The following is a 13577-nucleotide window of genomic DNA, read 5'->3' on the forward strand; positions in this document are numbered from 1 at the left end:
CCTGCAAAAAGGACTTATTACAAGACTCTGCACTAGGAAGAGTTAACTAATAGTATTGCCTTGTTATTTATATAGAGCTTTTTATTCTTTATTGTGTACTTTCGTGTACCAAATCATGATACCTGGCTCTTACCTCATGCTTTCACATAGTCATTACCTTAATCCTTGTAACACTGAAAGAGGTGTTTGCCCATTTACCTGAGAGTTGTTGTTTAGTGTAAGGCCAGGTAACAAGGGACAGAGCTTATATCCAAATCCAGGTTCTTTTTATGCTGCCATGCTATTCACCTAATTACCTATAATCCCCCCATACTGTGGGGGAGGCTGAGAAAGGACTATATAGCCCCATTTTCAGGTGAGGAAGCTGAGGGGACAGGTTTTGTGATGTGCCTGTGTTGCAGCCCCTTTGAGAATCTGATGGAGTTGTGGACCTCTCGTGAAACAAATGTACATTAATTCTGGGCTCTTTTGGTGGGAAGGTCATACAGGCTTCCTGAAGCCAGTCCATAGATTCTCTAGGGCTAAAGTCATGCCTGAGAATTCACTAGGTACAGGGACCAGAAAGGAACAAACGTAAGACTGAAATTGGGGCCTCCTGATTTCTGGGTCTGACTCTCCATTCAGTGCCTCTGAACATGCAAGAACATTTATTATAAAAGTTGACCCTGGTGATAGACCGGTCCACTTCTCACACAGAAGTCCAATGTGTTTATTGTCTTATTTCTGCAAGACTAGTAGTCACAGTGCTCTCTAATTTACAGAACATGAGCAGCGCCTGTGGCTCAGTGAGTAGGGCACCAGCCCCATATACCAAGGATGGCGGATTTGGACCCAGCCTGGCCAAACTGCAACAAAAAAATAGCCGGAGAAAATGCCAGGAAGGTCACGTTAACCAGTGTGATGAAAATGTGTCAAACGGTCTATAAAACCAGTGTATGGTGCCCCATGATCGCATTAATGTACACAGCTATGATTTAATAAAAAAAAAATAGCTGGGCATTGTGGCGGCCACCTGTAATCCCAGCTACTCAGGAGACTGAGGCAAAAGAATCGCTTAAGCCCAAGAGCTGGAGGTTGCTGTGAGCCTGTGATGCCACCGCTCTCTACCAAGGGCAACAAAATGAGTCTGTTGTCTCTAAAAAAAATAATAATAAAAGTAAAAAAATAATTTACAGAGCATTTCATTCACTGAGGCGTACACAAGAAAGCTTATTAATTTCCTCTTCCCTTCAAAGGGGGGGGAAGTATATGTAACTTCCTTCCGCAGTTTCACTCTAAATCATAGACTTACAAATATAAGAAATCAAAAGGATTCCAAAGCAGAATCAAATACTCATGCCCTCACTGACCCTAACACTCACTATTCCTGCCCCCTTGTCTGGGAGTGGAGAGAACCAAGAGTTAACACTTGGTGCGTCAGCTGAGTTTAAGATCGAGTTAATCTCTGCATGATAAGGAGGTTCAGAACAGCAGGCTAAAGATTTAAGATAACTGACGGTGACCCACCAAGAGACTAAAGTGTACTCTCATGAAAGATAATAGTACCTGGGATTTATGACCTTTAAAGACAGTTAAACCGTTTTATCCTTGTGTATTCATCCTCATACTTGAATGAGTCATAGGCGATTGTGATTTCCTGGTTAAAGATTTCCCTTCATAGGTAGTTCAGAAAAGCTACCCAGCTGATTGTAACGCTAAGCTAGGTTTGGGGATCAGTTACCTAAGTTTGCAGTAAAGCAGTGGCATTAAACCTTGGTTTCATGGTAGAATCACCTAGGACATTTTTTAAAATTTCCATTCCTAGGCCTCAGTATTTTTTGAAACTGAATGTGATTATAATGTACAGGGAAGGTTATGAATCACTGCAGTCAGGTAAAGTCCGCAGCCCAAATTGTGAGTGATCAAAGCTGGAGAGGGGCTGAGCATAAGAGTCTGTATGTGCATGTTTCATCAAACCGGGACACTTAATCTACATTGGCTGGATTCAGTGTCCATCGGTGCCCCCAGAATGCCCTAACTTACTTGTTTGTATTTAAGTGAGTATACCAAACATTTTTTTTTTTTAGAAGTGATATTTTCTTTTTTTTTTTAAAGATGTTTTTATTTTATTTTATTTTTATTTATTTATTTATTTTTGCAGTTTTTGGCCAGGGCTGGGTTTGAACCTGCCACCTCTGGCATATGGGGCTGGCACCCTACCCCTTTGAGCCACAGGTGCCACCCACCAAACGTTTTATTTATATGAGCAAACCAAGTTTTACATAACATGCTTTTGTGTATGTGTTAAGACTTTTTACATTTGTACTTGTATTTCATCTCCAGATCTGGGTTTCCACAAATGAGCACCCAGGTTCTGGACCTCTGATCTGCACCGATCACTTCCTAGACAGATCAGATCCTTCCCCAGCTAAGAACAGTTCTCTCTCCAGTTCAATTCTAGCCCTCAAAATAAATCACAGCCTACTGTTTCCTTTATAATTTTTAATAAGGGAGGATTGGCCACCCTTATTAGAAATTCTCTGTTCTCTTTGGATCATCTCCCATCTCCCTTACTGGTCTTGCAAGGAATGGTTGGAAACTGCAAAATCCCACTGTCATTAGTTGCCAAGACCTGTCAGACTTAGTTGTCAGACTAAGAGCTCTGTGCCAGGCCTTAGTGATTGTTTTTATTAAGAGTAGGGCCAGGAATTCTGTCCTCACCCTGAAATGAGGTAAACAGATAAGTATTTAAGGGTAGCATGGTGATGCAGAACTGATAATAAAATCATGTACAGGGTGACGCCTGTGGCTCAGTCGGTAAGGTAAGGTGCCAGCCCCATATACCAAGGGTGGCAGGTTCAAACCCGGCCCTGGCCAAACTGCAACCAAAAAATAGCCCGGCGTTGTGGTGGGCGCCTGTAGTCCCAGCTACTCGGGAGGCTGAGGCAAGAGTATCGCTTAAGCCCAGGAGTTGGAGGTTGCTGTGAGTTGTGTGAGGCCATGGCACTCTACCGAGGGCCATAAAGTGAGACTCTGTCTCTACAAAATAAATAAAATAAATAAAATCATGTACAATTGCTTTGGGAGCATGGGACTTCATCAGCCACCCCTTACCCCCCAGCACCTAGTACCCACTCATATTCTCACACAGGCAGCCATGAATTCCAGCTCAAGAAAAGGTAATGTTGAGGAAAGCGATTTCTTCCTCTGCCCTCTGGATCTCCTCCCCACCTCTCCCAGGCAGTTGTCCCTCTCTCACATCTGACACGTCTCCATTTGCTCCTCCATCCTGGGTGCTTAACCTTTCTGTTGTTGCAGCCCCTTTGAGAATCTGATGGAGTTGTGGATCCTCTCTTGAAATAAATGTACATTAATTCTGGGCTCATTTGGTGGGAGGGTTATACAGGCTCCCTGAAGCCAGTCCTTAGATCCTCTAGGACCTAAAGTCATGCCTGAGAATTCACGACATAATCACCAGTAACATTTTGAAAAAATAAAGTTAGATTATGGAACCTCTAAGAATATTTGCCCAGACCCGTAACCTTTTAAATTTTCCTTCTGGATTCTCTCCCTCACAGCATCATTCCCACCATGTGGGGCACCCTTGGATACCCAGGAGGCATTTGTGGCTTCCTAAGAGACATTCATTACAAAAATCTCAAGCATTTCTCTTTGTGGCAAACACTGCTAGATTCTGGGATGCCAGAGCAAACAAGGTCTACTAACCCTTTTTTCGTGTCTGTTATGGGAAAAAAATCCTTTAAATATGATTTACCAAGCTTTTCAAACTCTCTTTCCAGCCTATCTCTTCACTTTCCCTGGCCCTGCTACTGCTGCCTAGAGGCACATGCTTGCTCTTTGTGCCTTTTCTCACACCTTCCTCAGTGCCTGTGGTACCTCACTTCCACGCGCTACCCAAGCCCCATCGACTTCCTTGGTGTCTTTGAATATTTGTTCCAAGTCCCATATGTGGGAAACTTCTGATTGCCTTATGTCCAAGGGCATGTTGAAAAGTACATTTAGATGTATATAAGTGTGTGATATGCTTTATATCCAGAGTTTTACTTCATGCTTTAAGGTGAAAAAATAGCTGGATTAAAAATTGTGTATGTAATAACAGTTTTCACATACTGTTGCTGTTATATAGATAAGTTACCTGAAGGAGATAAATATTATTAGTGGTTAAATGATTTATTCACAGCCATACAGATGGTAAACTCCAGAGCTTAGGCTCGGTGCCCATAGCACAGTGCACCAAGACTGGCGTGTTCGAACCCAGCTTGGGCCAGCTAAACAATGACTACTGCAACAAAAAAATATGCCAGGCAGGCACCTGTAGTCCCAGCTACTTGGGAGGCTGAGGCAAGAGAATTCCTTAAGCCCCAGATTTTGAGGTTACTGTGAGCTGTGATGCCAGGGCACTCTACTGAGGGCGACATAATGAGACTCTGTCTTAAAAAAAAAAAAAATTCCAGAGCTTAGATTCAAACCCAGGCCTTCTGGGGAATAGAATTATGGGCTATGAAAAGAGGTTTTTTTTGTTTTTTGTTTTTTTTTATAATTCTCATATTTTCTATAAGGAGAAAAAATTATAATAAAAAATAACAAATTATTAAATTTACATACCTGATTTTAGTGTATTAATTATAAACAGTATCTCAGTTCTCCATTTTGTAAGATGTTGGATGCACCCTCCCTTTTTTTCTCCTTCCCTTTTCTACTTCCCTGCTGCTAACATGGTCAAGTCAGATGATTCTTTGATTTTATTCTGTAACCAGTTAGTCTTTTATTGAATCATTGGAAAGATTGAAAATAAACACATTGAACATTACTATGACTGTGTGAATATTATTCACAGCAGATCTTAGCTTGCTGTGTTTATATTTCCTTTTTGGAACAGCTTTTTGTTTTTTTCTGAAGTTTCTAGCTGCCTTTCTTTTCACCTTGTACTGGTTTCTTTTAGTACACCCTTAATCGTTTTCAAATTCTCCATCCAATTAGATACTCTGTTCAGTCTCTTTTTCCTTGTGTATCCCCTTTACAGGAACTTCATCCTGCTCTAGTCTGTCTTTGATGCCCTTGTTGCCTACCATTCTATTGTTATACTAGGCTACATTGCTTCCTGAACTCCGTATTGTCCTTTACTTCCTCATTTTACTGTAATACATCTTCAAGTCATTTGCCAGGAAAGAGTACATGAAAAGCAAGATTGTTAAGTGCTTCTATATCTAAAACATCTTTCTCTGACCTCACACTTATTGGTAGTGTGACTGGCTCTGGAATTCTAGGTTGAAAAATTTCCCTGAAAGTTCATAGCCATTGCTTTGGTGACTTACAGAATTTGTTGTTATAATGAGATGAGATGAGATTCCAGTCCGAATCTTACTTCTTTGTTAGTTAATAAATGGTATTTGCATTATGTTGATCTATTCTTTTACTTCTACATCTGGAAGATTTTTTTTTTTTTTTTTTTTGAGACAGAGTCTCACTTTGTCACCCGTAGAGTCCTGTGCTGGCACAGCAACCTCAAACTCTTGGGCTCAAGCATTTCTCTTGCTTTAGCCTCCCAAGTAGCTGGGACTACAGGCACCTGCTACAGTGTCTGGCTATTGTTACAGATGGGGTCTTGCTCTTGCTCAGGCTGGTCCTGAACTCCTGAGCTCAATCAATCCACTTGCCTTGGCCTCCCAGAATGCTAGGATTATAGGTGTAAGCCACTGAGCCCTGCCTTACATCTGGAAGATTTTTAAGTGTCCTCTAGGTGTGCCCCGTCCCGCGGGGAATTCAACAGGGACCTGGGAAACAAAGGGGTCAGTCGAATGAGGGGACAAGAGACACGAAAGAATGAGAGCAAGTCAAGAGTCTGATCAAGCTCCGTCGAGATTATTTTTCAGCTGGACTTATAGGCACACAAACGAGGAAGTAACTAAGGGCTTTTCCTAACAGGGCAGGGAGGGGACTAGTTTCTGGAAAATTACTAGGAGAAGGACCCTAAGGCAGGGGGTGCATTTTTGAGGAGATATGCAAGGGGAAAGTACCGTTGCTGTTTACGGTTGAATTCCTGAGAATAGTTTGCTCGTAAAATCAAGATAGCAAGGGGCATTTTTGTGATACGTTTTGGCTCCCGGCATCTCCTCCCTTTTAGTATTTTTAATTGTTGGGGTCTGTCAGTTGTGGGCGTAGAAGAGAGGGCATTAACCTTTTGGGGGGAAGTATTGACCTGATTCCTCCCACGGGCATAATGACCGCATGAAAAGTTTGAGCGTCTTTTGGGGAGGAGAGGAGAAATTTTTATGACGCTAACCTCTATGCAAATCAGGTTGCTTCCAAGGGACTCAGAGAGGCTGTTTATGCCTTCCCTTTGCAGTGTCTTTATTGCACCCCGTAAAAAGGTACCCAGGTTGTACTCACACATGATGGTGAGTCAACGTGCATTGCTCTTGAGTGCTTACGCGGTTCCCGGAGAAATATCTTCGTTGTTAGGTTCGGCAAGGCCCGGGTCTGCAAGGTCGAGTCTATGATAATGGACTTGAATGGGTTTTGATGCCAGGGAGTCAATCTGTGATTTGATAAAATTCATGATTTTGTTAAGAATAATGGGTCCAAGGGTGATTATTAATAGCAAGCTAATAAGGGGACCTGCAAGGGGCATGAGTAAGGAGTACATGGAGGATTTCCACCACTCGTTTGCCTCAGAAGAAAATTTTTGTTTTTGTAAATCTAAGATAAGCTTATGAAGTTTGTCAATCTGTGTTTCTACTGTGCCTGATTCATTAACAAAGTAACAACATTCCTCTTGTAGAAATAGACATGTTCCTCCTTTTTCGGCAGTGAGGAGGTCTAAGGCTCGTCTATTTTGTAGGGTTACTTGGGCGAGGGAGGTTATTTGTCTTTGTAGGGAGGCGAGGGATTCTGCAGAGGCCTCGACTGCTAGTTGGAATTGTTCTGTTAACTTGGCAGCAGTGATGTAGGAGTGCCCAAGGGCCCCTCCTGCAAGTCCCGCAGATACAGCAGATGTTGCAAGAGAGATACCCGCAACTAGGGGAAGGAAAACAGCACGTTTGTTTCTGGAAAAAACACGAGAGTCAATTTTGTCCAAGGGGGAAATAAATTCAGTAGGTGTACGGATGTTTAGTTGAGGAATAAGAGTTACTGGGAGGCACAAGGCTGTAGGCTGAAGTGGGAGGGTAAGATTTTTGGAAAGAGTGCCGTTGCACCAAATGAAGGGGGGGGCGGTGATGTTTTGGGTAGGTGGAGAAGTGGTGTTGCAGAGTCTAGTAGAAGCGTTAGAATAACAAAAGATGAAGGAGTCTTCCTGGGGAGTTAAGAACAGAGAAATATGGAGTAGGGGTTTAAAGGATGTTTCTTCTAAAGCAGTAGTGTTCAGGGGAGATGGCAAAGGCACGGCAGTAAGGGGTGGGCGGCCGAGACTGGCGCAGAGGAAGCAAGAGGTGAGGTTGCCTAGCCCGCTCATATTGGCAATGAGGAGACCTTCGCGGAGGAGAGTAAGCCAGGAAAAAGGCTATCTGGGGAAGGGAGTGCAAGTTGTTTAAGCAAGGCGTTTTCTTGGTTTTGAATCTGGGTATGAAGGGTGGTTTGGATTTGTACGAGGGAGCACCATATGAATAGCTTGCTGGAAGGCCAGGAGCTGTATGAGGTAGGGTACATGGCGCCTTTGACAGGGGATGTCCATCTATTGTCCCATGGATCTTGAATGATAAGGGTGTAGTGGTCTTGGAAGTAAAAAAGCTTATGGGGACTATTGTAAGGAAGTGAACTAAGGGAATAACTTGAATCAGGATATTGGGTTGGGTGAATATTGCAGTAGTAGGGACAGCCTACATTTTGTATGTACCAGTAATCTTTACAATTACGATCGGTTTGATCGTACAAATAACATAGATGTGGGCGGGGATGCCATGCTTGGATTTTAAAGTCAGTAAAATTAAGAAAAATGGTAGAACTGCATCCAGAAGGCGGGCAGTCGGCAGTGGCTAGGAGGTGGCCGAAACCTTTTTCATCAGTTGTGTTTTCGGTTAAATAGAAGCGCCAAGCGAAGGGCTTGGTGACCGCTGGAACAGGTTGGCCCAGTGCCGGGAGGCAGAAGATCAGGAGATAAGGCAGCATCATGGATGGAAATCCGTGGTTCTGGAAGGAGAAAGAAAGATAATCTCAGGAAGGTTCTTCTCCCTGGATTTTAGATTTGTTATCAATTTGTTTTACTAGTCTTTCAGGCAGCCATCTGGCTGCATTTTCTTTGGTATCAAATAGGCATACGGATCCTCGGCCCCAGATAAGAACTGGGTCTGGGCCGTTCCATTTTGAGGTGAGTGGATCCTTCCATAGGACTGTGGCATAATTGTTATTTGTTTCTGGGTGCCAAAGGCGGTCAGCGGCAGACTTGCCCTGGGAATCCATATTTAAAAAATTAAGGACAAATAGGGCATGATGAAGAATGTTTCTTGGGGATCCTTTCGTGGGGTATAATTCTCCCTTTTTTAATTTGTGAAAGGTATTTTTAAGGGTTTGATGAACACATTCAACGATGCCTTGTCCCTGAGGATTATAATGTGTGCCATTGATATGTTTAATCTGCATTTGGTGGCAAAACTCCTGAAAGTTTTTTCCGGTGTATCCGGGGCTGTTGTCAGTTTTAATGATTTTAGGTCTGCCCATGACTGAGAGACAATTAAGGACATGGGCAATAACGTTTTTGGAGGCTTCTCCAGTATGGAGGGTAGCAAATATGAATCCACTGAAGGTGTCTATAGTCACATGCAAGTACTTGAGATTGCCAAATTCAGGGATGTGTGTAATATCCATTTGCCATATATCATTAGGAATTAGACCTCTGGGATTAACACCTATATGAGGGGAAGGTAGTAGGGTGACACAGGCTGGGCATTGTTTAACAATTTGTCGTGCTTGTTCCCGGGTAATTTTAAAAGCCAGCCATAGGGTTTGGGCATTTAAATGATGTAGGGCATGGCATCGCTGGGCTTCTGCAATAGGGTCTACAGAAATAGGGAAGGTGAGGCATGTGGCTGCATCAGCACAAGCGTTTCCTTTGGCGAGAGGACCGGGCAGATCAGAATGGGCACGAAGGTGTTCAAGATAAAAGGGGTAATTTCTGGGCGGCGCCTGTGGCTCAGTCCGTGGGGCGCCGGCCCCATATACTGAGGGTGGTGGGTTCAAACCCGGCCCTGGCCAAACTGCAACCAAAAATAGCCGGGCGTTGTGGCGGGCGCCTGTAGTCCCAGCTACTCGGGAGGCTGAGGCAAGAGAATCGCTTAAGCCCAGGAGTTGGAGGTTGTTGTGAGCTGTGTGAGGCCACGGCCCTCTACTGAGGGCCACACAGTGAGACTCTGTCTCTACAAAAAAAAAAGAAATGAATATTTGGACAATGATTTATATGCAAGTCAATATTGTAATACTTATTTTACAAAAAAAATTAGCTAACAATACAGGAATGATTAAATAAATTATGATCTGGGCTTGGTGCCTGTAGTTCAGTGGCTAGGGCGCCAGCCACATACATACCAGAGCTGACAGGTTTGAACCCAGCCTGGGCCTACCAAACAACAATGACAACTACAACCAAAAAATAGCCAGGCGTTGTGGCGGGTGCCTTTAGTCCCAACTACTTGGGAGGCGGAGGCAAGAGAATTGCCTAAGCCCAAGAGCTGGAGGTTGCTGTGAGCTGTGATGCCATGGAACTCTACTGAGGGCAACAGAGTGAAACTCTTGTCTCGATAGAAAAAAAAATTATGATTTGGAATGTTCGGGTGGTGCCTGTGGCTCAGTGAGTAGGGTGCTGGCCTTATATACCAAGGGTGGTGGGTTCAAACTCGGCCCCGGCCAAACTGCAACGAAATATAGCTGGGCATTGTGGTGGGCGCCTGTAGTTCCAGCTACTTAAGCCCAAGAGCTGGAGGTTGCTTGGTAGATGCCACGGCACTCTACCAAGGGCGACAAAGTAAGACTTTGTCTCAAAGAAAAAGTGATTTGGAATGTTATGCAATCCCTAAAAATCATAATTGAAAGAAATAGAGTGTTAACAACTAATTTTTAACAGTTCAACCATTAAATTTTCCTTCATTGTCTATGTTTTTTACCACGAGCCTGAATTGCTTTTATGATCAGGAAGGGAAAGCTAATAAAAAAGAAACATCAGGCTTGTTCAGGGTCCTGAGACTTTCTTGTGGAGTGTGGGTTGGGTTGTGGGGAAGAGCAGAATAAGAGTCTGGAGGAGTAAGGTAAAGGAGTTCAGTGGAGAAACGTGTATTTGTGACATTGCTGTGGTTGGAGTGTGTGAGGGGAGAAGGGAATCCGGAAGACCATATTGAAAGCACTTTTCAGTGTCCGAGAAGAGACCTTGGGATTGTGAACTCTGGCTGTTGGCAGGAGCCCAGAAGGGAAGGGATAGATGTTATGTTTAGACAATATAATGAACAGATCTTAAAGTACTTGGAAAATCAAACAGCAAATTCCCAAGCCATAAGTTTGGGCCTTTACACCCTGGTGAGACCTGTGATGGGACAGATGGGCATGGGGCCAGGCCCAGGCTTGAGGGCCCCTGGTTGCCTTAAGGCCTTCCTGGAATTGCCTATGTTCGTGGTGACTGATGTCTCTCTGGTTTTGCAGAGGGCTGGGAGCAAGGGAGGACAGAGAGGGCAGCTCAAGCAGGCTTGCTGGCTACCCATCTCAGGCCACCTTGATACGGACGGACTAAGTTTCCCACTTGTACCATGTGTGATTTTCCTGGGTATCTGTTATCTCATTGGTGTTTTTCCCCTCCAAGGACTTGGATTCCCTCAAGGCAAGTTCCCCTCCTAGATCCATAGCAAGGTTGTAAACATCACCCCTATTGAGGGGTTCCTGTGGCCAGACACCATGCTGAATGCCAAGTGTATTTTATCTCATTTAATCCCGAACTGAGGAGGGAAATTCTCTTTATTATCTCATTTTTTTTTTTTGGGCTGGGGCTGGCTTTGAACCCACCACCTCTGGCATATGGGACCGGCGCCCTACCCCTTTGAGCCACAGACGCTGCCCTATTATCCTCATTTTTAAAGCTAGTAGTCACAGGATTTGAACAACCTTGATACCAAAGCCTGTGCCCCTTTCTTCCAGCTACTTATTCAGTGCACCTCCAGCAGCACTTCGTCTCATCTGTTTGTTCTTTGTTATTGGAAGAGCAAGGCTTGCCTTGGGTAAAAACGTCAGTGGTACAAAAGCATACAAAGAAAAGTAAGACTCTCCCAACCCAGTTGGGACAACCAGTTTCCTACCCCAGAAGTAATCACTGGTAAATTTCTTGAAGATGCTTCGAGAGATAGTCCATGCTTTTACAATCTTCTGTATAGCTCTTTAAAAGAAAAAAACAATTAGGAGCTTAGGATATACACCTTCTATTCCTTTTTTTCACGCCGTGTATCCTGGAGATAGTTCTCTATTAACCTACAAGATCTACCTCATTGTTTCTTCCACTACTGTGTGCTATTTCATTTTATGAATGTACTTTAATTCATACAGCAAGTGCCCTGTTGCTGGGCCTATACTTTCTTTTCTGTTTTTTGCTGTTACAAACAGTGCCATGCTGAATATCCCTGCACACTGTCCTTGGTATGTGTGCCAACTTATCTGCAGGGTAAATTGATAAAAGGTAAGTGAATTTAATATTTTGATAGAAATTGGAAATGTGGTTCCCAACATGTGTATAAAAATGCCCATTCCCCTGAATCCTCTGTGAAATTATTTTGTCTTTTCTGATCTCATAAATAAAAAATGTTCTTAATTTTTAACTTGTATTCAGTTATTAGTGAAACTAGATATCACATCCCATATTTAAAAGCCATGTGTATTTCATTTCTATGAATTGCTTACTCATGTTCTTTAGTAGCATTTCTATTAAGCCTTTTAAAAATCCATTTGTACAAATTCTCTAGAAAGAAATTTATCTGCTGTATGTGTTTCAAAGATTTTCTTTTTTTTTCCTTTTTTTTTTTTTTTTTGTAGAGACAGAGTCTCACTGTACTGCCCTCGGGTAGAGTGCCGTGGCGTCACACGGCTCATAGCAACCTCTAACTCTTGGGCTTAGGCGATTCTCTTGTCTCAGCCTCCCGAGCAGCTGGGACTACAGGCGCCCGCCACAACGCCTGGCTATTTTTCTCTTGCAGTTTGGCTGGGGCTGGGTTTGAACCCGCCACCCTCAGCATATGGGGCCGACGCCCTACTCACTGAGCCACAGGCGCCACCCTCAAAGATTTTCTTATTACTTTATTGTCTTATTTAACTTTTGCTGTTTGGATATTTAAGATTCAATGTCAATTCAAGAACTTCCCTGTTTCAAAATGATACGTTTCCCCGTGATTTCTAGGCCTTTGAGATAAGTGCATTTGAAATGAATTATGGAGAAAGGACTGAGTTGTGTCCTGGTCCTGCCTCTTGCCCATTTTCTTCTGGGATTCAGCTGTGGGAACCAAGCTGGAGAACCACAAAGATGAGAAGACACTCCCTACTTCTAGAACTGCTGGGAAGAAGCTTGCAGCAGAGGACTTCTATCCTAGCTAGGTTCATTGAGCCTCGGGTGCAGGGCTTAGGGGTCCAAGCTTGGCTCCTTCTGTTTGGGTGATCCTGGTGGGGAGCAGGGCAGCTGGAGAAGGAGGGAGAGGCCTGAGGGAGAGCAGAAAGGGTGGGGCTGGGTGGTGAGGGCTTGTTGGAGATGGAGGGGGCTACAGGTTAGGGACTGGGAAGGGTACAGCTTGAGGTCTGAGAGGGGAATGATGAGGCTGCACCTCAGGGGTATGGGGTTTTGGGGAGGACAGGGCAGGCGGGGGTAAAATCAGAGATGGGCAAGGGGAAGAGCAGACTCACAACCCTGGGGGTTGGGGGTTTGGAGTCAGATGGGTCTCTTGAAGAAGGAGGGGGCCCAGTCCAGGGAAAGGGCTAGGGAGGGAAAGGGTATCTCCTCCAGGACCTGGTACCCTCGCCCTGCTGACTACTTTCTCTGGCCTTGGATGGGCAGAGCACAAACCCTGTCATACTACTGAGGGCAGGTGGGAAAGAAGGCATTCTAGGCTATCCCTGCCCCTCACTGACTTCTAATCAGGACAAATGCAAAATGTTTGAATATCAATCCTCTCTTGCCTGCCTTGGACTGCAGCATGAGCCATGAAATGTGGGATATGAAATGACTTTGTAACCTTTGAAAGACTACCTGGTAGCATTAACTTTCCCTACCCTGCTAGAGGTCAGGGTAGTCATGGATAAAAGAAAACCAACTGGGAAAGCATTTTCCAGAAAAGCATTTCTTCTGGGAATGCATTTTTACTTTCAGTTTAACATGGGGTGCACTTTCCCCTGGTTGCTTTACACATGGGCCTAGATGTCATTGGAAGGAGCTGTTGAGCCACTGTTCAGAACCTTGTTCCTTTTCCAGAGCCTTGTCCTATGGCAGAACTTGCAGAATAATAAGCAGAGCCATTGACGAATGAGGGGACTAGAAACAATTCGGGGAGGGGACATGAGAAGTCATGACTAAGGTCCCAAGGGATATCTGTTTAGAGTCTAAGGGCCACTGCATTGAGGAAAGGAGC

This window comes from Nycticebus coucang, chromosome 8 (genome assembly GCF_027406575.1).
Source record: "Nycticebus coucang isolate mNycCou1 chromosome 8, mNycCou1.pri, whole genome shotgun sequence".
Lineage (NCBI taxonomy): Eukaryota > Metazoa > Chordata > Mammalia > Primates > Lorisidae > Nycticebus > Nycticebus coucang.